Consider the following 26,998-nt stretch of genomic DNA (forward strand, 5'->3'; position numbering starts at 1 on the left):
TCAGTTCTTGAGCTTTTTTTTTTGTGTGATAAAAAAAGGCTCAAGAACAGAAACTGATTGTTCGCTGTAAAAACTTTGAGCACAAACAACTATATAATTCATTAGTTGGCCTCACAATCTACAATTGCTCGATTGCAAAGTTCCCTGCAGTTTTCTGTATGGCTGTAAAAACTTAGAGCACAAACAACAGTGTTGTTGGTCATATAAAAATTTGAAGCATTTATTGCTGCTGGATTAGATGTAAACCCTGAAAAAGATTTTGACAATCTAATCCATCTAACATTAATCAACATGGATAAATCAGCGTTCATTTTGGAAATGATTCCACCAATGGAACTCTATCTTCTTCTAAAAATTGTCAATCATCTTTTCAAGAATCTGTTACACTCTTTGCCTGGTACCAAAGAATAGCCAACTTTGTTATATATTCAGGTCCAACCACATCATTGCGGACACTTTTCTGGCAATGAATGTCATGAAGTTTTGCAAAACCTTGAAAAAAAATATCTTTTTTTCAGATTCAAAGTTTTTATTATTCTTTGTAATTAAACCATTGTAAACTTTTTAGGTCTTCATACTCCAGTAACTGGCTCATTCATCAAATAGTTTGATGATATTGCTTTTACTTTTAATATATCAACTTTATACTATCATTAGACTAATGCTGAATTCCCCACATCCACCCTCCTTAATTATACAAGAACCGTAATTAGTTACTATTAAAGGTTTTTTGAAAAGAAAAATTATATTGATTCATGTAAATTTTGATTTATGATTTAAAATTAACAGGAGAACTTTACATCAATATTTGTGAGCGCAACAAATTCATACGAAACTATTACTAATCAGATTATTTTGATTTTATTTTTTCATGACGCATATCAAAATCAATATAAATTATTTGTACTTTTTGTATTGGTATTGGAAACTTACTGAGAGTTATTTGATTACTTTTGCGAGAAGATACCCTAACTAATTGATCTCAAGAACTTTTGATAAGGGAAATATGTGAGCAATTTGTAAATTATCAAGTTTGTTTATTTCTAAGCAACTTTTAATCTAGTGATATTCCGATTTAGATATGAATTATTTGCTTATGTTTTCAAGTTCATTATAATGGCCTTGTTCCACCAGACTCATTTTGCTTAATTGCATTAAAGTTTTTTTTCTCGTTGTCCCAATTTTCTAATCCTTTGTTTAAGTTTAAAAATAAAATTAAAAAAAAATACTCCTTATAACTGTCAGTAGAACCGCTCAATAAACAAGCTTGACTTGTTGATAATCGGATTACTACGATTTAATTCAATTGTTAGGTATGACTAATTTCTTCGATAGTCAGTAGCTGCTAAGGAAATAAATTTTTTGATGAAAAATATGCAAAACTTTTTTTCAGATTTAAGTACCTAAAAGTTCGTTCATTTTACACATTCATTTTACTTTTTTCCAAAATCATATAATATTGAGTAATAACTTTTAGTTGATCTTTTTTTTCATGATTGCTTAGAAGGATGCAAAAAGAGAAAAAAGTTTGCTGACGGAAAGATTAAAAACATAAGAAATCTCGTGTTACACGCGGAGGAATCACATGCAGAAAAATTAGTCGAGTAAATTTACTTTGTACATCACGTAAAGTTTGTAACCACATGAATAATTACATCATAGCAAATATTTTGCAGCACTAAAAATAACTGCTGTAAACCATATTATCCCATGTATATTATCATAATTATCAAATATTATCATAATCATCGAATATAATCATAATAATTATCCAATGAATAAAACCGTTTCCATTCTGACTTATCTCCAGTCCTCCACAAACCTTTAACGCCGCATATAAAAAAAGGTTTTAAAACTTAGAGGATTATGAATTAAAAAATGCGTTACATTAGAATTGTTCATTAAACTAAATATTTAAAAATATATAACATTTTAGACCTCACAAAAATATACAAAAAAATCTACTTTTTTGTTTGTTCATAAGTATGGAGGTATCTATCGATTAAACGTTGGTATCTAACAATACATACATATATATTATGCATAAATATTACGAATATAAAAGTGGTTAAGGTGTGTATTTTTATTTTCAGTTTACAATGCCGTAAGAAAAAATTCTATGAGAGTTCAAAAAGCATTTTTATCAAGTAACGGAAACTCAACAAGGGAAATAGTACGACAATTCCATCGTAGCAAGAATGTAGCGTTAAAATATAAAAAGAATGGTGAAGATTATGGATTAAAGCAGCATCACGGACAGAATTTTTTTTGCTGACGCGAAAAAAAGAGATTTTCAAAAAAAACAAGTCATAAAAATATCGGCTGTCGACAAATTGTCAGTAATCTGCAATTGAAAAAAAATCTCAAGAAACCATCAGAGGAGAATTTAATGAATTTATTAGCATTAAGTTCAAATAAAATACGTAAACAATCGCCCCTCAATGAAATCAAGACTAAAATGTAAAAAGGATTTTTGAAGTTTTCAAAGTTTTCATTAAGTGCATAAATGTTGCGAAAAAAAATCTATTATCATGATTTAAAATTATTTATCATCAAGTTTGAGCGTAATGAACATATTGAGTCTGCAAAATTAGAATTACCCAAAAAACGTTGCGCTCATTCGACTAAATAAGGCTAGAGCACCTCAGTTAAAGCAACTGATACAAAACTTGTTGTGAAGCCTTTACGTTCGCTTTACAATGAAAGGGTTTTTTTTTTTTTTTTTTAATTTTTTACCCCAAAAAAATGCTTTTGAAGATTTTACTTTTTACTATATATTTTATAGCAAATATAATTTTTGATAAAAATTATTTTACTCAGGTAAACAAATAATTTTTTTGCCTTTTGAACTTTAATGACTGTTTTTATGTTATTTTTATTTTTTTAGTTTTTCTCTTATTTGTATTGAAAAATAGCTTGCGTTTTCAGTCAGTAGACACATTGTAGCAAATACAATATTTTTTTTATGATAGTTAGGAGTGGGAGTTAAGGTTAGTTTTAGTCTAACTAAAATTAGTTGACTAAAACAAGATTTAGTACTAAAAAAAACTGAATAACATATACCATGAAATTATATGAACATAATATGAATTATAACAAATAAATCAATTTAAAGACATTCATCAAAATTTATTGTTTTTTAAGAAATTCAAAATACGTAATATAATTTGTGACAATTAGGTAATATAAATGTTTTGTTTGTACCTAGTATTGCCGCAAATTTTCTTTTATTAAATGAAATAAAAATTGGTTTGTTAGCAGAACAACTCCGTCAAAATCAACAGATATTTTATACCGTAAACATAATTAGTTATTAGCATTTTAATAATAATTTTTAAAAGAAAAACAAAGTTGAGACTTGAGCAAGTTATATATTCAATTACGCAATATAGAAATAATAAAAAACATTAACTGCTTAACTGTTACAATCTTATTGTTGTCACTGTAAATATCTGCGGTTTTATGAGTGTAGAACGAAATAAATTTCGTATTATTATCTCAAAAAATCATTGCAGCTATTATATAAAGGAAATACGAAAATGCTTCTGCATATAACACGCCTTTCAAAAATATGGCATTTTATTATTATAAATTGATTTCACATGTGTTTTATAATTTATAAATTCACTTTAATTAGAAATTTAATTAGGGACTAGTTAGATAAGTTTTATTACTATTACAAAATTCCAAATATTTATGTTGCAAACCTCCAAAAACCTGAAAAACTCTGAAAATGGAACCTTGAAAAAGATGCCCAGCAGATAAAAATTGCAACTTACGGCAATTTTTAATCAAAAAGATGGCGCTCAAACCACATCACAACAAACGCATAACAAGATTTTAAAAAAGTATTTTTCAGGTAACAGTAACAATATATTTTTCGCAAACTAAAAAGTTAGTCGACTAAATTCAGTTAGACAACAAAGCTAGTTGACTAATATTAGTTACGCTAAAATGTCAGTCGACTAACTTTAGTTATACTAAAAATTAGTCGACTAATTTTAGTTAGACTAAAAAGTTAGTCGACTAAATTTAGTTACGGTTTTTTTAGTTAAGTTAGTTACACTTTTTAGTTTTGGTCACAACACAAATGATGGTGTGAATAACGTTTTTCAAAGTGCGAAATTAGTTATTACTGTGTAATACATAACGGGTGATGACAAAAAAATGAGACTGCGTTCAATTTAAATTTGCATATATTAGTTCTATTTGTTGTATAGATATATTGTGTGTATTTTTAATGACTAGTTCTAACTTTAAAAATATAAGAAAAAAAATCAATTAAAATTCAATGATTGAGTATAAAAATAAACAAATCTAAGCAAGAGCTTTTCCGCGAACATGTGGATGGTTTTTACATGGCCAGTAAGCAGCGCGCGTATGCTTTTTACATGGACAATAAGCAACATGGTAAATATTACACTTATTGTCATTTTAAAGCAGAAAAAGTACCAAAAGTAACCTTATGCTGTATAATTGAACGTGCAGAAAATGGAATTGGAACTCAACAAAGTAAAGGAAGAGGTCGGGTCGCTAAAAAAATGACGAAAACGAACATTAATATTCTGAAGACCAAAAGGATGGAGTCTCACAGAGGCAAGCAATAAGAAAATTTTTGCGCGATCTTTTATCTGCAAAACATTGAAAAAACACGAGATTTTAAATGCAAAAAAAAGAACGAGATGCAGTCACTTATTCGAAAAATACAAAAATCATGATTGGATGATTGATGACGAATCTTGTTTCACTTAGAGCACAGCGCTGTTAATGGAAGCCAAAACTTCTTCTCTTGTAACACTTTTTTAACTCCACCAAGCGTAAAGTATAATCCAGTTGAAAAAAACGAGCAAAAAGTGTTAATCTGGATTTGCATTTCTAAACCTCTTTTTGTACCTTGCAAGCAATAAATCAAGCAAAAATTTACACCTGAGCGAATGCATCATAAAAAGAGTTGCTCATTTCATCAAAGCAAACCGTTTAGATGACAAGTACATATTCTGGCCTGACCTAGCTACATTACGTTGCGCAAAGACTGTAGTGGAGCATTTCAGGCAAAGTAACATCAATTTTGTTGAAAAGGAAGAAAACCCTCAAAGCGTACCTGAAGACTTTTAGTTTGATTAAAAGAAGTATACAAGAACAACTGGCAAGCAGAAACTATTGATCAACTTTTGCCATGAAATAAAGTATTATTTGAATAAGATCGACTTTACAGTCATACACCTCTTATAGGATCGGTAAAAGGTCGAATCGATAATATTCGTCGAAATGAAGTTATAGAAGATAAATAAATATATACTTTTAAAGCTTGAAAAATTCTCTACCAGATACTTTTTAATTTGAAAAAATTTTTTAAAGTAAAGGAGTTATGCGTTTTTAAACGCAGTCCCATTTTTTTGTCATCACCCGTTATTTAAGTCATTTCTCTACAAGATGTTCATCAAGAAGTTGAGAAACTTTTGTACAGAAATGACTTGTAAAGTATAACGAATTTATACAATGTTATATATTACTGAGAACACCAGGCCAGTGGCAGGAGATTTGTAAATGATTTGCTTTCTGATGCAAATGCAAGTTTATAATTAATATTTTTGCTACTTTTGATTGTCAACAGCACTCATTGTCTAATTGGGCTGAGTTCGAATTTAAGTGCTATTCTACAATCTTGGTTTCAGAATACCCCTTTAAGTTGCTGAATATCCCTTTAAGTTGCAGAATACCCTTTCAATATGTTAAAGATTGATTTTAAATATAACGTGGGAGCCTATTTGGAAGCAAATATGTCAAGAAATGTCGAGAAATGTTGAGAAAGCGTATTAAGTAATTGAAAAACACCAAAATAATTTTGAATTGGTTTTCAAAAGAGCGTAAATTTGCAATACTTAAATTTTCAGCAATTATAAAAAAAATCATTAATTTGTTTAAAACGATCATTTATAATCATCAATTGATAAAATGGTAGCTTTTAGTATTAATTCTGTATATGCCTCTAGAACAGTTATAAATATAAATATGTTAATGCATCTTTCTGTTCGTTTATCCTCTTCCTCGAAATCTCTATCAAATAAATCTGCATCAGTCAAAGGTCTATTATAAAAATATCTGTAATTATTAGGAATGTATGCCCTATTTTATGTTTTTAATCTTGCACCATTTTGTTTGCCGTTTTTTGGCTGGTCATGCAAGTTCAGATGGTGGTAGAATGAAGTTTTAGCTTTAGTCATAAAAATGTTTAGCAAAACGCAATTGGTATTTAGGAATGTTTTCGCATAATGTCTTGAAATGCACGGTTATACTCGAATTAGAAAATGCTAGTTATTTGGAAGTAAACATTTTTTCCTTTGGTTCCTTTTGATACGCATGACCTTTTGCAATGAAGTCTTTGCCAATTCTTGAAATCTAACACATCATATGCCACAGCTTCATGCGCAGTAATTTTTTTTATATTCTGATGAACTGTTAATAAAAGATCTGGTATTTCATAAGCAGTGAATACACGGTCATGATTTTTCATAGAACTTGAAATAATTCCAAAATCCCGGTTGCAAGACATTTAGCTGTGCCCATGAATAGAGAAATATTGTAAAACTTTATCAATACGTCCAGAGTCGGAGTCAAATAAATAGAACCTTGATAGAAGCCTGATTTTTATTTTATTAACCACAACTGCCACAAAATAAAAGGAAGTTTCCGAAGTGATTAAGGGCTGTTTTGAAATACTTATTTAAAAAGTGAACAAACTTCAATTGGGCCATTTTTTCCTATACCCTTATGATAAAAGAAAAAATGCGATGATTTTTCACATTATGCATGCCATGTTCATTATTAGAAAACTACCTAAAATAACACAGCTCTTGCACAGAAGCTTTAGGCAGGCTCATAGTCTATATGCAATCAAATGCTAGTGACAGTACATATTTTTCATTTTGGCAGTTCTCTGATTTTTCACATTGAACAGCAGAATAAAATTTGCGGCGCTTTCTAAAGTGTATTAGCAGTTCTGCAGGTGCTACCCTCCTAGCAAACTTATTAAGATTAGTTTTTTTACTTTAGGCAGAAAAAAAAGAAGAACCTCAGGGATAGGCTTACGTTGATTTAGATAAAAGTAAGCCTGCATTTTACTTTTACAATCATACAGATATACTTATACAAAATACGCTCCTTACAGAATTTGATGCCTAGTGTATTACAGCCTGAGTCCCCTGTGCTTACTGCACCCGCTGTTCAAACTCATTTTCAATCTACATCTTCACCTATTAAATCTTCCTAAGTAAATTTATTAAGTATTTTTACTGAATATATACACGATTAGAGTAAGTTAGCTATAAAACTAAATTTAAAGTAGAAGATTTCTTCAGCATTTCGTTTTCCTTAATACATTAAAATCTACAAAACACAGCTTTAAATTTGTTACACCAAGGTTGCGTGGTGTCTGTGGTAGTGATGGTTTTTAGGGATGAAAAACATACTTAAAGTTTTGTTACGAACAGTCGTTGCGAGGCTTGTTTGGTGTAAAAAGTATTTGCCTGTAATGAATTTCATAATTGATATTATATTTAAATATAATATCAATTATGAAATTTATGAAAATTATGATACAATATTTTCGATAATCGGGAATAAATTGGAATCCGAAAACATTTTTACAATTTAAATCTAAGTATGTCGTATTTATTTTGCTGAATTATAACAGAAAAACAAACATCAATAACTCACATCACGGTGCGTTTCCATGTAAATTTATGGTGCATTAATACATGAGTTAAGCTAAATATTCACACCCTGATAAGGTAGAAGTTTTTGGTTGATTAATACATTGACCATGTTTGATCTTCATTTGTTTTGATGGATATATAGAATATTTGGTTGAAGAGGAATAAGCAACAGAGTGTTTATTTCTTTTTATAGCTTGTATTTTTTTTAGCTTTGTATTTGACTTTATCTTCTGTGACCAACTATGCTCCATTAAATTTTTTCCTATCAAACAGAGCATCATAATTGCACAAAAAAATATAGCTGAAGACTGCACGGGAAAAACCATAGATGTCCTTTTATGAATTTTCTCATTTGCGTCCTTTTCATCATATAATGTTACTTACCGATTATTCTGACAACTCACACAATTAAAGCTTAAAATTTTTTCACATAAAATAACCAGAAACTCAATTTTGCTACACTGATAAAATGATAATAGCTCAATTAGTAAAGTTTTGCGAAAATTCTGTAACTACCTTATGATATTCTGTACCTTATGATATTTACAAACAAGTCGAGACCAGAGTTAAACGGTTATAAAAAGATAACCGGTAAAATCTGTTTTAGAGAACCATGACTCAGAGGTCGAAACAAAAATACTAAACTAATTTAACCTTCTTTATGCTCCAATTATTTTTCCATAACTAACATAACCCATAAAAAATCATCTACAAAATGTCGGTGGTACTATGAAATGTTAAAGTAGACTTTTTCTACAGCCTTTTTCAAGTTTCCTTTATAAAATAATATTGTTTTCAATTGGTTAGAATGCACTATTTGCATTGGGGAAGCTTAGTTTAATTTGTTGTTATAAAACAATATGAAACATGACGCGCATGAACAACATGACGCGCATGAAAGGGTTAAAGATAAAAACCATTATTTATGCTGGAACCTTATTGAAGAAACATCTGCGGATACACAGAAAAAAGAACGGTTGAGAAAAAACAGAACTTTCATGAGTAGATTTTCATGGAAGAAAACCTATAAACCTGATAGAAGAATTTTATAAAAGATTTTTAGTGAAAAGAGAAAAGAGATTTTGAAAGAAGAGGTTAAAAAAAAAGGAATGCTTTTCAAGAGAAAAAGAAAACTTTAAATATTTCTAATGTAAATAGATGGCCATGTGTCTAAAGGTGGTAAGAAAATATCTTGAAGTGACTTTTGATTGTATACATTTATCTGCATTTATATATATTAAAAGAATATGCTTAAGTTAAAGATCTGATTTTCTATAAGTGAAACGAGAAGGACTATTAGTAGGATTCTCATTTTATTTATATTTTGATTGAGAATTACTTTTTATTATACAGTTATAAATTGTTTTAAGTTTTTTGTTGTTAAGCCTTGCGTAAGCCTAAAGTGTTAGAAGTCAAGGATCTACCGTTTCACGAACCATCCAGGAACTATGCACGAACCATAAACGAATCATAAACGAACCATATACAAAATATACACGAACCACACACACACACCCACACACAACACTGAGACAACCCAACATCCTAGCATAACCAAACACAATCTCTAAAAACTAAACAATATCTCACGCGCTCACATCTCCACCCTGACATCTCCACTCTACTCATAAAAAAATTCCCCTTTTTTACAATAAAAACTCAATCCGAACTTCGTTTTTTCTAATGGAAAATAGAAACTCCTCTTAGCAACTTAATAGAACTCATTCCGAGCATACCAACTCTGAGTGGGCTGGTAATTCACTAATATGATTTCATCAGGTACTATGATGCCATCAGCCTTAAGATCCACGGTTGCAGATTCAACAGATTGATGAACTTTTTCTTCAAATTCTACATTCGTAGTTAAGAATCCAGACGTTATAAAAATAATGCTCTCATGATTCACGGACACTCTTCCGTACAACCGTACATCCGTACAACCGTACATCCGTACAACCATACATCCGTACAACCGTACATCCGTACTTCCGTATATTCGTACTTACATACATTCGTACATCCGTACATTCGTACGGCCATATTTTCATTCGTACGGCCATATTTACATCCGTACGGCCATATTTTCACTCATGGAAAATTTAAGGTGCTGTGGTGAACCATGGACGTATAAGAGATGGACGTGCAACTGATTGTTTTACATCAAAGAGGCCGCAGAAATCAGTGAGCCATGAAAGTTTCCGAGAAACTCTAAATTTTCACCCGTCAATAAAAAAAATTTATTAAAATGGCTGCCCACAATTTTAAAACAGAAACTCTGATCACTTGCTATTAGTTTAAACATTTATAGCATTATTTTAATAAGACTGTTCAGGATAGAGTAACTACTTCACGCGTTGACAAATTACTAATGAAATTACACCATGGTAAAGGAAATTAGTTGTCGGCACGAACTGATTTAATCATTTTTTCAAGACGAACATTTGAAAATTTTTTAAACTTTTTTCGTGTAAACAAAGTCTGTCAATAATAAAATAGAGCTATAAGGATAACTTTAAAATGACTAAAAAAAGTATAGCGAAATATAAAAAAGTTGAAATAAAAATTTTTGTCAAGATCTGGTTTCATTCAGTTCCTTGGTCCTTCATTCACCAGCCTTAATTTTGTGTATTTTTTCCGATATCGCCATTTTTTGCCTCGACTACTCTATAAGCTTCTTATTATATATTCCACTATGCATTATTTTTCTAGTAGCTGTATTTTCTAATGAGCTTTTTTGTAATTCATTTGATATAGCAAAACCTTTTAAAAAGTTATTCAAATTTATAATTATCTTGCAAAATGCGGCTAGATATTTCATGTTTTCGTTTTTCATATTTTACATATTTCATTTGTCATAAAAAGCACATAACCCATTTGTTTTTGTCAAAAAAAAAAAAAATTATATATAGTTGGTAAATCATGTTAAGTTAAAGTTAAATACTTCGTTATTCTTGCGGTTTGCCATAAATTGGCTTTTCTAAATTCTTTAAAACTGTGACAAATTATTTTTTTCTATATTGTATTTACATTCATTTTATGCATAAGTTATTTATCCCTTAACTGTATATACTTCTGTTGTTAAACATAAAAATGAAAAATTTTATAATACAGTACAATCTCTCTAATTCGAATCTCCTTAATTACAAAACCTCCATAATTCGATTAAATGCAAAGTCACCGTGAAATGCGTAAAATAAAAATCAACTTTCTATGATGCGAAAATCTGTCTAATTCGAACTTTTATTTTTCCCCATAAAATTCGAATGAGAGATATTCTACTGTATTCATAACTGGAAGTCTACAGCAATATATTTGATGGAGAAGTTCCCTGGACATGAAACTAATATGCTCTAGGTAGCTACAAAAGTAGTTAGTATTTTGCATTATTTGTAATATCTCTAGTTATCATGTACTTAAGTAAATGATCTCAATTTCTATATTATCATTAGCGTTATTTCTTAAAGTATTAACAATGCCGAGCTATATAAAATTAAGCTTAAAACTTGGTTCTATTGGTGTTATCTTGAATAACTAAAAGGAAGTTGATGTGACTGGTTAGACGAGACCAAAAATTTTCGACGAATCCGACAGACTTTAGTATAATTTAATTTCTATTGTTTAAAACAAAAGATTTGTTACAATACGCAACGAGCATGGTTCGCAGAAAAAACAATATCGTTGCACGTCCATCTCCTAAACGCGTATGGGTGAACAAATCAAATCAAAAAATTGTCTTTCAGCATCTAGGCATTTTATTTTACGGACGAGACTTTTCAATTTTATGGCTGAAAAGAGGTAAAATTATTAAAAAAATTTTTTTTTTACTTTTTATTAACGTCGCATTAATTAATGATTCTTTAACTTCAGCAACTTGTTACTAAAACTTTATATTCTGCATTTCAGTAATTGTGTTGTTACATTAATGATTAAGATAAATAATTGTTACATTAATTAATGACTAAGATAAATATTTTTTGACTTCTGCAACTTGTTACTAAAATTTTAAGCTAAATTTTAGTAACAAGTTGCAGAAAATTTTAAAAAAAAATCCTTACTTCTGAAAAGTGACAGTAGAAACCAAGTATCATTCAGTTTTTCGTTTAGTTTAGCGGGAAAATAATAACCTTGATAAAATTTATCAAAGCAATTTACGAAGAAATGTCCTTAGTTACGACGGTTTATTCTTTGTTGCGAATGTTTTACAACACGGACAATATGAAATAACGGACAATATGAAATAACGGATAAATATTCGTATTTCGATTATTTCAATTGGCTGTACGAATATTTGCCGGAGTTATGAATATTTTGTATGTATTTTGAGTTTTATAATACAGAAATAGGAATTTACGGACATACGACTGTTAATTACGTACATAGTTTGGTACATAACCCAGGGCCGAGAGAGCAGCTTCCGAAGTGCTACCATATGTTTAAAACATATTAAATGATTTAACAACTGGTTTCATTACCCAAGCACAACGACAATATAATAATATTCTTTTTTATACAAAAAAAAACCTGCATTTTGTTTATACCAGAAAACTTGAAAAACTCTGTCACATGAGCACATGCTGAATTCTTAAAAACTGCGATCAAAAACTTGCAAATAAAAAGTTTTTGATCGCAGTTTTCAAGAATTCAGCATGTGCTCATGACTGAGGATTTGTGCAGTACATTCATTTGATGCCTTCATTGAAGATTTCATGTTGGCCGCTGCATCCGTGACAGTTTTAACAATAGATCTAAATGATAAATGATGTAAGGACTTCTATATTATGTATAATGTTTTTTAACCAAAATCATACAAAAATTTACATGCACTTATTATATTATAAATATACATAAGTATTATTTTATAAATATTCTTAGCGTATCTTAAAGTTTTACAGATGCAATCATGCAAAAAGTATGATATCCTGTAGACCTTTTACACACCACTAAATACCTGGAACATATTACCATAGGTAGTTAAATAGAACTTAAAACTTATCAGGAATGCGGAGTTCTTTCTAAATTGAGATTTTCTTTCAGTTTGAGAAAGTTTGATTTCAGCATGAGAAAGTTTGTGAAAGGCATAACTTTGTCAAATCAGCTGAAATTTTTACCTAACGTTCTTTATATTAATTCAATTCATAATACAAACTACAAAAATTACAAATTATAACGGTTGATTATTTTATTTTTTTTTTTTTGAAAAGGCTTGCAAAAGTTTAGATACAACTGAGTTTTGATAAAAATATTTCAAAAATTTTTAAAATGTCAATTTTTAATGTGACAGCTTCAATAAAACAGTTAGAATTTGGTGGCATATCCATTTGCCTTCAAAACAGCATTGCAGCGACTAGGCATCGAATCAGCAAAAATAATGAGAACATCCTGAAGAATGTTTTAACAACATAATTCAATCAGTGAAAATAAATGGTCTTTGTTGATTGATTTTCTACCAACATTGAGATCTGGGTTCTGTACAGAACCGTGTGGCCCATTCATGTTGGCATGCCAACATGAATGGGCCACACGTGTGGCCTATTCATGAACTTTTATCTTTTGTAATTTAAAATTATTTTTAAGAGATCCGTTGCAATGCTTTGGATCATTATTGTAAGATTTATTTGGGAGTTATTTTATCCGTTACATGTGGCAGAAACATTCATGGTGTCTAAACAAACTCTCTGGTACATAATACCTTCCATAGGCGCCGAGTTCACGGGGGCAACAGGGGCAGTGCCCCCCCCCCCCCCAGGAAATTTATACTAATAATATATTATCACGGATTATCTCGGGGGCGAATAGATACTCTCGCCTTCATGATAATTCGTGATAACATATCATTAGTATAAATTTCCTGAGGGGAAGGGGGCACTGCCCCTGTTTCCCCCGTGAACTCGGCGCCTATGATACTTTCTATGGAATAAATGGTACCTACACAATCACGCAACCATAACTTTTCCTCTGCCATGTCTTTCATACTAATTGGACAGTCATTAACAGTCCAACTTATACGAACTATTGTAAATATTATTCAGGTTTTCAATTTTTTTGCAGATATCATCGGTTTCTTAATTGGACGGCGGCCTTAGAGATTATTTAGATGTTATCGACGTTTAGTTGTATTGACGCTACAGTTTATGTCATGAAACTCACGAACAATTGTATTAAGTTCGACAGAAATTTTGCGAGGATCATTCTTGGAATACCTTACTAAGCCTTGTTTTCAATTGTTATATTACTGGGAATTTATTATATTGAAACTCACTTTCTAAACGATCTTGAAAATGAACTTTCGATACGATTCGAACAACTTCAGATACGGCCTTTTCATCGATTTCGATCAATTGAACGTATAAATGCCAATAATTAGATTAATCGACTCCCTTTTCAAAAATATTTTTAAAAAAAGAACTATTTCAGAAAATCTGGCGCTGGAAGTAATTGACTGATAATTTTTTACTGTTCTGGGAACAATAAAAAAATATCAGTTATTGACTTCCGTAAAAAATACTTTTTCTGAAAAGTCAGGAAAAGCAAGTGTCCCCCTCATCCCCGTGCAGGCAGATTCTCATCCTTTGACATGTCATGGTGAGACATTTGATTGTATACAGCTTAAATACATCAAATGTCTTCATTTTTCCTTCTCCAGTTATTTTTTCTATAGGCATCGATGTAGAAACTAAAATGATAACATTCGTTTACGGATACTTTTTTCACAAAAACATTAATTTTCCCCGATATTTTTTAAAATTCAATTTCAAGCTAAAGTATTTCAACTCATTTTTAAGTGAAAAATAAAATCAAGTAATCCTAAAGCTAAAATGTTTAAAAATTTCCCCCTGCATAATAGTGGCCATTATCCTTTTCCTAATTACAAAAGTTTGAGTAAATTACTCAACTTTCTCATTACTTCTTTTAGAAAACTTAAACAGTGGTTGGCAGCAACTTTGCGTTTCATGAAACTTCAGGAGCAACTCAACTGCATGCGTATTTTGACGTTGGCTTCTAAAATTTCAATGTATTTTATTACTCAAATCCTTATGGTTCTTGCTGCTGATATCGCACCCCAAACCATTATGTGATGGTGGATGTTTTACAGTTTTTAAGGTAATTTTGGACTTAAATCCGATAACATTATCCTTATCTCACCAATCTCTATGAATTCGACACGTTTTTTTCTACAAACTCGAACTCACTTTCAAAGACAAGCCAGACATTTGGCAAAGGCCACCGCAGACCATTCTTAACAGTAGGCTTGGATACTTTGAGACATTTTTGAGCTGTTTTTACTTGAGAGTATCCTTCTTTATGCAGTTCCACAATTTGTCCTTTAACAAAATCACTGTTTTTTTTGCCCATTTCGTTATACTTTATTGTAAATAAAAAATTGCCGGATTTGAATTATTAGTATATTGGAAATTATGGATTCAGAGTAAAAAAACTATCTACTGAAACATGTCGATATTGTTTGATTATATTATTTTACATATTACTGAATTATGTCAATTTATAGATGACACAACACGCAAATAGCAATTATGGTTAACTATGGTCTTTTTTAATTTTTCACTAAATTGTTTGGTATTATTTTATTACTGCTGAGGTAAACAGCGGAAGTGCTTTTCTTCATGCTTCCAATAAAGTAAAAGCAGACCAGACATCAACATCAAAAGCTTGTTTTTTAGAGCTGCTCCAAATATTTGACCAAATATTTGGTATTGTGTCTTACTGTTTCATAACCGGTGATATAACCTGCGATGAAGCATTTTTTTCAGCTAATCGAAAGAAAAACTGAACTCAAAGCAGAATTTGTTAATTAGAAAACTCCATTACGAAGAAAATTGTTGTTAATTAAGTTTTACAGCTCATATCAACTAAAGAATGATTTTGATGTTATACTTGAATTGAACTTTTTTGTCACATTTTACGGCGGATAACTTTTTTCGTATCTAACGACGGACGATTTAGCCAATCGAATAGGGAAAACTACCAAAGGTTTAAAGTGAAAGTTTAAAGCAGTGACATTAAACTAAAAATTTTCTCGCCAGCGTCACGCTTGATTTTTGCGTTGACAAAATTTAAGGTAGCTATTGCTGGCTTTGTTTCTGCTTCGGTGGGAGTTTCCTTTAACTTAACCTTATTAGATCTAAAAATATCTAAGTAATCCTCCAAAGAAAGTGTTTTTTATAGTTTGATTAATAACGAGTAAATGATATCGAAATGCTTCTGTTGTTTTTGTTTTAGTTTTTTGTCATCGTTTGTTTTAACTTTTATATATATATATATATATATATATATATATATATATATATATATATATATATATATATATATATATATATATATATATATATATATATATATATATATATATATATATATATATATATATATATATATATATAGTGGATTAAGAAAACGTTTTACAGTTTTACGAGGCTTATTCGAAACATTGTTTGGTGTTTTTCAAGTTTGTCTATTTTCAACAGAAAAAAAAAAGTAGTGTTACTGTGTTATCTATATTATATAGGTATACTATATAGCATATAGCAGTCAGTCATGTTTTGGTTAAATGTGAAAATAACAAGTTGGTTTGTTTAGCTTACAAAATTAATTAATTCAAGTGTATTATTGCTATCGTCAAATAAAATATGTTAGATCTTAAAAATATGTTAGGACTACAAAATTATAGATGCTTTTAGATAAGTTGTGTTTGTATGTTAAATTATAATTTCTAAAGTTAAAAGTTACCTAAATGTGACTATAATTTAAATTCAAGTAATTAATATTGTCTATTACAAATGTGATAATTTATTATATTGGGTATACTGTAAAAGTAATAAAAGCCTGATATTCAGATCAATGTGCAAGTTAAGGATATGTTTATTTAAAACAGCAGTTTTTTGTTATTTTGTAATTATTCTTTTATAGAAAAAATACAGCTATTTTTGATTGTATCATAGTTATTACTATCATAGTAAAAAAATTACAACCCTTTTTTATATATCATTACATCCCAAAGTCTTAGATATAAAAAAATTATCAAATATAATTGGACCAAAATTGTTTGATCATCACTGCAGTTGAGGTGACATCTGATTAAACCAATGTTTAATGGTTTAGAGCTCAAATCCAACTAAACCTTAGGTTCAGTTTGATTTTGATCCTAATTATTGATAAACCAAGTTTAAGAAAAGTTGGAAACCATAATGTTTAATACTCATGCATGAGTTTTTAACTAGTTTGTGTTCAGTTAAGTGGCATCTCCAAAAAAGAATGGTTTTAAGTAGACAACAAAGAAAACTCCACATAGTTTGATTGCTTAATGAACAAAAATAGGTTAATAACAATAATTTTGTTAGTTACGATCTAGGTTACAATATATATATATATATATATATATATATATATATATATATATATATATATATATATATATATATATATATATATATATATATATTTATAAATGCGTGTGTGTATATATATGTGACTACTATAAAATGCGGGTTCTGGCTCATTTCCATTTTCTATAGAAAAAATGGCATATCAGGTTCTGGCTCATTTCCATTTTTGCGCATTTTCATAATGAGATGACATTATGAAAAAAGGTTGTGAATGTCTTAATTTATTCTTTGTAGTAGTTCAAGTATGGAAAAAGGTGTTTATATTTTTCTCTTCGCGTTTCTCTAATTCTTTGTGCATGTTGTTTTTGTCGTTGTTCTTCAAATCCATGTTTTAGTAAGAGTTTAGTATTGAGATGAATGGGTAAGGTATTTAATTTTTTAATTTTATTAAGATAATTTTCATCAATTCTTTTTTTGTGATTATCATCGTGGAATTGTATAGCAATTCTGTGTAATTCTGGGTCAAAAGTGGGTTTATTTATTTCCTGTAGTTCGCTGTAAAGGAATTCCTCATATTCTTCTTGTTCTGTAATACTCATTTTTTATAACAAGAAAAAATTTATTTAAGTCATTTTAAAAAAGTTTTTTTCACTGTATATTTTACAAAATTAAATTTAAAAAAGGGATGCTTGAGAATGGAGAGTTTGGTCCGAGAAGCAAACCAGCGCCGATAGATTCATATCCTCTTCCGCTTTTAACGTAAACTCCGTCTTTGAATGATCCTCCTTTAGGCCAGGGTGTTAAAAATAATCCGTTTCCTCTGTGCGTTCCCATTTTCATTCCATTTCCATTCTTTTTCAAATAAACGATACCTCTTCCTGCAATTTTATCAACCATAGCAGAACCTGCAGAAGATCCTACACCTGCTAACAATCCGGTGGCAAGAGCTGGAACTACTCTTGTTGCAAGTGTACTACCCAACATACCCAATAAAGGTAGAAGAGCTCCAATAAATCCTCCTTTCACATTTGCGTTATGTTCCAATTGGGTTTTGCTCATTTTAATGGTGACTCCAACTCCTCGATGGAGAGCGTCCAAAAGTTTTCGATGTTGATTTTGTGTTACAAGTAAAACATCGTTTCCGTTAAAATCATCTTTTGAAATACGGATGCTCACAGGTTTACCTGCTATCATTGATTTTTTTATTTTTTCAATCTGTCCCTGAGACACATTTAATTTAACACTAACATATTTGCTCATTTTTAAATGTGGGAAAAAATATTTATTTCACTTCTCGAATGTGATAACGGATCGTAATGTCCTCTCCACGAAAATCAACCAAATTTCCATTTTGGTCAACAACGCGAGTGATCATTGTGGAAATTTCTGGGACTTTGACAGGGAGGTAAACCAAATGAGTGGGTCTTTCGATGATTTTAAACCCAGGACCAACAGCTGGATAAAAAGAGTAGATGCAATTGAGTTGGGAGCCGTTGATGTAAGCCGACCCGATGACGTTGTTGAGGATTCTGATCGTGTTGATGCTTGAAATTCTAACAATATCGTCAGACTCATATTCGGAATTAGGATCCAATTGTCTTTTTGTGAATCCTAAAAGTGAGGCGATGCTGTTATCCACATTCAAATCCATCATATAATTCAATCCAAGTGTGATGGTTGATTTTAAAGTGTTTAAATTGGATCCTATTTTTATGTTATCAGGAGAGTAGCTGATTTTATTTGTTGTCACGTAGCTAAGGCTTTGAGTTGCATAATTTTTTATTGTGTTTGAGACGGTCTTTTGTAAATAATTGTTAATGTCTTTAATGTCATAGCTCCCGTCTGGAATGGTGACATTTTCCCAATTGATTCCGTTGTTCATGCTATACCGGAAAGAATTGTTTTTGCTGATGATGTTTGGAAAGCTGTTGTACGTCTCAAGTCCAAGAAAAGCCATTTCATAAGTTTTTCCTTTGTCAAAAACGATTTTGTCTAAAAATTCTGTTATGATTACGTTGGAATTTCCATCCACGTCGATGATTATGCCTGGCATTTTTTATTATGTGACATTTTTTTAGATCCGTTTGCGGATCAATGGAATTTCACAAGTGAAATTTTAAATGGCTTCTTTTGGAAAATAAAAAGTGTCAAATCCGCTTCGATATTTTCCATTATCCTTTTTTGACGACAAATCAATCACCGCAAATCCGTGAGGTTCAGACCAACAATGTCTGCAAAACTTTTCAAACTCTTTTTTTCCCATATCGCTCGAAACGTGGTCTTGATAAATGTGGTTAATGTTTTTTAAGTCTTGGGGAAAGAGACAGATAAAATTGGTGTTTTCTCTGATCGTTTGTCTTGGGAGCATGAAATAATTTTGAGCGAGGTAAAAGCAGTCGACGTTAGAGTGTCTTCCTCGGATGTAATATTTTTCACACTTGTTTTGTTTGGTTAGTTGCAAATCGTCAAAGATCATTAAATTGTTTTTGGATGAATCAAGATCTTCAGGATTAGGCACATCGTCAGCCGTTTCAAAAAATTCACACTCCATACCCTCGGTTTCGGAAAAATTTTTTGAAAGATCGTTGATAACGCATTCAGGGTCTAGTTTCAATTTTTCAATTTCGGTTTGTACCTTGAACAAGTCGAGAATTATTTTTTTTGGCAATTTTTTTTCGAACGAACTTTTTAGTATTTTGTACTCAGGTTGGAAAAGAGATTTTCCAAAAACTTGCAAATGGTTATAATCCAACCATCCAGGTCTGAGCAATAAATTGAGAAGCAACGTTGTTTTTCCACATCCGGATTTTCCAACGATGATTCCTCGAATGCTTCTCGGTAAAAGCTTGTTGTTGTTTCTTTTGATTTTTCCAATATTCCATGACAAATCAGACACCTCCATTTTTAGTTTAAAAATATTTTTTTTAAAATAAAATGTACTGTGTTAAATGCAAAAGGAAAACAGAAACGAATCATTTGAGAAACGAAATCACAAAAAACAACCGGCATATAGTCAAAGGGGCTTGCAACGTTTGCGGAACGACCAAATGTAAGTTTGTTTCTTCGCATGCACTCAAAGGATCATCTTCGCATACGGCAAAAGGAGGAGACTTGGTGGAATCGATCAATAATTTTTCAAAAAAAATAAAGCTTCCATGGGCAAAATTTCCAGGAGAAATGCACATTCCAGGAATGAATTTTGCAGGACCTGGCACAAACTTGGACAAAAGACTCACATCCACCGATATGTATCAAGAGTGGAGCAAACCAGTAGACCGAGTGGACAATGCAGCATACCATCACGATTTAGCTTATAAATATTTAAACGATGTTCAAAGCAGAAATTTGGCAGATCAAATGATGCTTGAAGAGATGAACTCCATTCCAAACCCCACTCAAAAAGAGATAAACGAAAGAAAACTGATCACACCCATCATCAAAGCCAAAGCTAAATTCGGATTAGGTGTATCCGAAGGATCTAAAAAAAAGCACCGGAGAACCTGAAATGGACGGATCAACTTGCAAACGAGCTTCATAAACCAGTCATTCATCATTTTAAAAGAAGAAAAGTGTTTGTGAACGACATGGATGAAATATGGGCTGCAGATTTGGTTGACATGCAATCGTTTTCAAAATTCAACAACGGAGTAAAATATTTGCTCATGGTGATCGACGTGTTTTCAAAGTATGGATGGATCGTTCCGTTAAAGAGTAAAACTGGAGTTGATGTAGCTAACGCTCTAAGCAAAATATTTGAGGAGAGAAGGTGTACAAAGATGTGGGTAGACAAAGGTAAAGAGTTTTATAACAAGGATGTGAAAGCGTTGGGAGTGCAATTGTATTCCACTGAAAACGAGGAAAAAAGTTCTGTTGTTGAACGATGGAATAGAACGATGAAAGAGAGAATGTTTAAATATTTTTCAGCCAACAACACCAATAAATACATTGGCGTATTAGATGAAATGGTGAAAAATTACAACAACACAAAGCACTCTTCCATCAAAATGACTCCAGTGGAAGCTAGCGATAAAAAGAATAAATATAGGGTTTGGATGAACCTGAATGGAAAGATGCAAACAGAAAGAGCAGGACCAAAATTCTTAATGGGTGACAAAGTGAGGATCGTAAAAAAGAAGTCTCATTTTGAAAAGGGGTATACACCGAGATGAACTGAAGAGGTTTTTACAGTGTTAAATGTTCAGCATACGAATCCACCCACGTATAAAATTGCTGATGCTAACGGTGAAGAAATTAAAGGTACATTTTATGAACAAGAAATGCAAAAGACCAATCAAAACATATTTAGAATTGAAAAAGTCATTCGCAAGCAAAAGAACAGATCTTTAGTCAAATGGTTTGGATATCCAGACTCTTTCAACTCATGGGTGAATAATGAAGAATTGATACGTTTGCAAAAATAGTCGCGTCGTTTTGTATGGCAAGAAAAAAAAATTTTTGATTTTGAGTTAAATAAAATCTTGTATATAGAAAAGAAATGAATGCGACAATGAATGAGATGATTATAAAAATAAATGTGCTTGAAGCTGATATGTATGAAAGCATGAAACATATTGACTTGAATAGGTTCATGTCTAAGTACCAATTGATGTTGAATGAATTGCGTTGTAGTATGCATGAAGCAGTGAATTTAGATAATAGGAATGATATCCTTGAAAAGATGTTTTATTTTGAAAGTGAATTGGTTGATGATTTTTTAGAAGTGGAAGATTATTTTCGATGGGATAGTAGAAATATGAAATTGGAAACATACATGAATAACTTGCGTAGACTCTGTAATATATATACTAAAATATTTCAAATGATGATGATGTTAGATCCTTAGTCAAATGGTTTGGATAATAAAGAAGTGAAAAAATTTTTATTTTGAGCTAAATAAAAATCTTGTACATAGAAAAGAAATGAGTTTTATTACAATTGAAAATTTTGATGAGAGCAAATTATCAGTTGGAGAAATTTACGCAGCAACCAAACCAGTTGTCTATCAAAAAGTGCCAGTAAAATATTCTTATCCAACTGGAGATGGTCCTCTTGTATTACGAACACCTACATTATTTTCGTATGGTGTGTGTGAGAATAAAGATCCGGCAACACAAAAACTGAATGGTTATTCCATGTCCTTTGTTTGCTTTGATACTAAAAAGGGTAAAACTGAAGAAGAAGCAAATTTTATTAGCACAATGGAAAAGATTACTTTGTTTATTAGAGGTGAAGTAGATAAATTGTCAACCAAACTTAAAAAGGGAGGAAGAAAAAAGCAAATTAACTCTAACGAATTGACTATTTTAAAGTATAAACCTGACCATGCTGATGCAGCGCCAGTGTTTTATGCTAAAATGTATATAACTAAAAATTCGAAAAATTTTCATGGATCTGAAGGATCTAAAAATGAAGACGAAATATTCATTACTTCTACATTTCATAGAAAGAAAACAGCTCTTGATATAAAAAATGGAGTCAAAGGAGAACGTCATAATAAAAATTTGGTCAACTCTTCTGGACATGATTTTATCAATCAACGATGTTACGCTATTGGAGCACTTAGAATTGATGGGGTGTATATTGGTCCTTCGATTGTGTCTATTCAAGTTAAACTGTCCGAAGCCATCATCGTAAAAAATGCATCTTTACCTCATAGCATCATGATGTGTGAAAACTTGGATTTGGGAGAAATGGATTCTGACGAGGAAATGTAAAAAGCACAAAAAACTGAAAATAAAACGACTTAAAACATTTTATTTTCATATTAAAAATGCATGTCCCACACAAGTTGTTTAAAAACAGCGCCTCAGCAGAGATTCACAATTTTAATTTCCATCTGAGTCATTTAGAGGATAGAATCAAAGAGTTGGAACGAAAAAATATGAAAAACATTATTGTAACAAAGAAAAAGTTGGATTATCCCACCTATTTCAACATCTACAGACAGCACGAGATTTTTGCTCAACAAGACATTAAATTTCCTCCTGTATCTCACAAGCAGATATCGTTGTCTGTAGGTTTACAATTAGACAAAGGAATTGCTGTCGTCACTTTGATGAATAAAATAAGCAACCAATTGAATTATTTCAAAAACGATGCTATTTTTTCCGAGTCTGTGGATGACATAGTTATGACCATACACAATTACAGCAACCAGGAAGTCACCGTTAAAAAAGGTGAAAAGCTTTGTAAAATAAACTACATCGATTCGAATTAAAAAAAATGTGTCTTTGTTAAAAAGATGGAGATAATCAAAAACACTGAAAAAATTTATCCAGTTCTTCCAACGGCACCATCAGATGGAGGACATTTATATCGACTTCAAAAAATAAGCGAGATCCAAAAAGAAATAGAGGATGAAAAAGTGAAACGAATGGCTTTGAGTAAAAAATACCATCGAGCGGTAAAAATAATTCGTTTCACCGACGACGGATTACAAACGGTATGCATTGGTTTAGGGGTTGCAGGGATTGCACTTTTATCAACCGTCGTTGCCACTCCAGTTTCGATTGCGTGTGAAGGGATTGCTGTTGTATTGGTAGCTTTATCCATTTTCGGAAATCATCAGAACAAAAAAATGATGCTAAAGGCTGAAAAGCACGAAAAATTGAAAGTTCTTTCCGAGTCAAAATTGAATACGATTAGTGACCACATTTCAAAATCTTTTATGGATGGATTTGTGAGTGATTCCGAGTACGAACTCATTCTCAGCGAGCTTCAAAAATTCAAAACTATGACTGAAGAAATCCGAACCAAGACAAAAAGCGTCATTGACGAATTGACTAAAGAGTCGTTGATCCAAAAAGGAAGAGAAGACGCGATAAAAGCATTCAACAACCTGTTTAAGAAATCGTAGATTTCCATGGGATTCAAAGAATCTAAGAAAAATTAAAGAATCCAAAAAGAAATAGTAAACGCAATTGAGTTTTTGTTCTAAGTTTTTTTCTCCGTATTCTAAAAATGTCTTTTTTTAGAATACAAGATCCTGAAAAGCGAGATGAGATTTTGAGAGAATATAAAGCTAATAGAGAAAAGCTTTACAATGAGAGTCTTAACACCAACATTTCAGATGCAAATTATCAGACTGATTTGAGCAAGTTTTTTAAGCCTCTGATTGAGAGCAATGAAAATATAAAAAACGAACTAAAAAGCATCGCATACAGAGAGGTTGAAAACACTCCACTTGCTTTGACTTATCCAGAAAGCGATGAAAAAACTTTTGTAAAAACTTTTGGAAAAATGAATGTTGGAAATATTGCAATGAAATATTTATACACTTACGCAACAGTTAAAAATAGTGCAGACAAAGTTTTTGGAATTCACGCAAAAAAAGAAGAACCCGGAAAAATGTTTATTGGAGACAAAGAAATTTTTATCGATAATAACGACGTTATTATCGACGGAGAAAAGTATGAGGGGACAAAAGGTCTTTGGGAATTGATCACAAAATCTGTACCTGATACAAAAAATGTAACAGACGAGGACATGAAAAATTATGGAAAAATACTCGTTGAAACGCATGCAATGGAGAAGGAAGGGAGACCAACCGTGCCAAAATCAAATAGAGGTGAAAAGTGGGGAACGATTGTTAAAACAATTTGGGAAAAAAATTACACAAAAACGAGTGGAAGAAAAGGTCGAGGAGTGATCATTCTTCCGAGCGATCCGAATGTGCTTACGCAAAGGCTTAACTTGAGCATCGCTGCAGGACATGCTGGAAATATAGCATCGAGAAACGAAGCCGTTGCCATTTGTGACGAGCTTTTGAGACAGGGGGAAATAAACAAAGAAGAATACAGAGCGATTCAAAAATACATCGAGTCGTGAAAACAGATCTAAAAATTTCACAAGTGAAATTCCATTGATCCGCAAACGGATCTAAAAAAATATTTTCTCATTTTAAAAAAATGCTCATTGTGAACAACAGAAGATATTTTAAAAAGAACGTCGTTGGAGGTGGAGGAATCATGGACGCGATTAAAAATTTTTTGAGGAGAATGGCAGCCACAAATGCTTCACGATCGTCTCTTCATTTATTGAGAAAAGCAGCAGCAAGCGAAATTGGAAGAGAAGCAATCACAGCCGCCAAATCAGCTGGAAAAGAATTAGCCTCTTCAGCTATATCCACTGCTAAAGACGTTGCCATCGACAAAGGAAAAAAAGCGCTTGAAAAAGTTTACGCCAAGACAGGAACAGTGAATCCAAACCAAATACTCACCACGATTGTAAACGAAGCGGCAAAGGCTGATCCGTATATTAATCCAATGGAAGAGCTGGATAAAAAAATGTTTGGTTCTTCCATTCAAGTGAAAAAGAAAATGACGAAAAAGAACGCGGCTAGAATCCAAGATCTCGTTAAAATGGGGAGCGGGCTTTTGATTGCTTAATTATTTTAACAAATCAAAAAACGACATAAATTTTTTTTTCTCATTTTAAAAATGATAAACACCGATAGAGTTGATTTTTTCGAGTACCTCCCAACAAACCTCGATTTAAATTCTTCAGGATCGATCGTTTTTGAAATTGATTGTCAATCTGTGCAAACAGTTCCGTCTGATGCTTACATCCTCGTTGAAGGGATTCTCAAAAAAGCGGATGGAACTGCATACACAGCAACAGACAACATTGCTCTGATAAACAACGCCATCATGTATTTGTTCAGCGATGTCACCTATGATTTATCAGGACAACAAGTGGAAAGGGTCATGTATCCAGGTCAAGGAACAACCATGCTTGGATTGTTGAAATACCCTTTTGGTTTTCAGCTTGCCGATGGTTTGAAGCAAATGTGATATAAAGACACTTCAAACGCCACCGGAAATTCAGGGTTTGTTGTAAGACGAGACCACTTGTTTGCAGACACGACATCCATTGGCGCATTTTCGTTCAAGATACCATTAAAACACATTTTTGGTTTTTGCGAAACTTACGACAAAGTCGTTTATGGATTCAGACACACCATCACCTTTACAAAAAAAGAATACGACGACGCCATTTACAGAGCTGAGACTGTTGCCGCAGGAATGATCGACATTAAAAAATTCAGACTTTTTATGCCTAGAATTGAGTTGGATGTTTCGAAGAAAGCCGAATTCTTGAAATTAATGGCGAGTAAAATTTCCGTCCCAGTGGCCTATAAGTCAAACAAAGTCGAAAGACAAGCCATTCCTGCCGGTCTCACAGAATTTACTTGGACTCTAGGAAGAATCACGGACAAAAGCGTTCCGAGATATATCGTGTTTGGGCTTCAGACAAACAAGCAATCCAGTCAAATTGTAAATCCATCCATTTTCAACCATTGTGATGTCAGCAATTTTTTCGTAACCGTCAATGGAATAAAATATCCAAATTACAATTACGATTTGAATTTTGGAGAAAAGAAAATTACCATGGCTCATTCTGACGCGTTCTCTTTTGACGATAAATATTATGGTACAAACGAACTTGTTTGTCAATCTGGTTTGTCTCTGCTTGAATATAAAAATTTGTTTCCGTTGTTTTTTGTAGACATTAGCAAGCAAAAAGAAAGAGTTGTTTCTGAAACGGCAGAATTGGTGGTCAACCTCAAATTTCGAACAGCAGTACCAGAAAACACCGTTATTTTTGCAGTGATCATTTCAGACAAATTGCTCAATTTCGTTTCCAACGGAACCAGCATGAACGTTGTTTATTAGGTTTGAAAGACCGTCATGAGATTCTTAACAAAAATGATTTAAAAAAAATTTTTTCTTTTTAAAAATAAAACATGAGATATACAAAAAATTATCTGAAAAATTTGCTTATGGAAAATGGAATTACATTAACCTCAAACAAATTGTTACCTTTGATGATGATTGCGATTGAGAATAATCTAATAAGTAAAGATTCGCTTTTGAAAGGTGTAAAAGAACACAGGACAGTGGGTCGACCAAAAAAAGAAATAAAAATGAAAAATGAGAAAAC

The 26,998-nt window shown here is 31.6% G+C and overlaps 2 long non-coding RNA genes across 4 annotated transcripts; both read left to right on the forward strand.

The window, feature by feature from the left end:
• Positions 1 to 1,227: 1,227 nt before the first annotated feature.
• On the forward strand, positions 1,228 to 2,734 carry LOC149885661 (uncharacterized). Its single transcript, XR_016454428.1, has 3 exons — positions 1,228 to 1,313; positions 1,505 to 1,604; positions 2,094 to 2,734. It is a non-coding gene; the product is annotated as an uncharacterized LOC149885661 (long non-coding RNA).
• An 8,288-nt stretch (positions 2,735 to 11,022) lies between these two features.
• Positions 11,023 to 15,951, forward strand: LOC149885662 (uncharacterized). 3 transcript variants are annotated; one of them, XR_016454294.1, is made up of 3 exons: positions 12,340 to 12,476; positions 14,629 to 14,816; positions 15,395 to 15,951. It is a non-coding gene; the product is annotated as an uncharacterized LOC149885662 (long non-coding RNA). The 3 variants fall into 3 exon arrangements; XR_016454293.1 differs by lacking the exons at positions 12,340 to 12,476; positions 15,395 to 15,951 and adding an exon at positions 11,023 to 11,510 and having other exon boundaries at positions 14,629 to 15,255; XR_016454292.1 differs by lacking the exon at positions 15,395 to 15,951 and having other exon boundaries at positions 14,629 to 15,255.
• Positions 15,952 to 26,998: the final 11,047 nt, after the last annotated feature.

The sequence above is a fragment of the Hydra viridissima genome, unplaced genomic scaffold (genome assembly GCF_058129835.1).
Source record: "Hydra viridissima isolate aposymbiotic clone 2 unplaced genomic scaffold, HvirCarnegie_v1 scaffold_7, whole genome shotgun sequence".
Taxonomy (NCBI): Eukaryota; Metazoa; Cnidaria; class Hydrozoa; order Anthoathecata; family Hydridae; genus Hydra; species Hydra viridissima.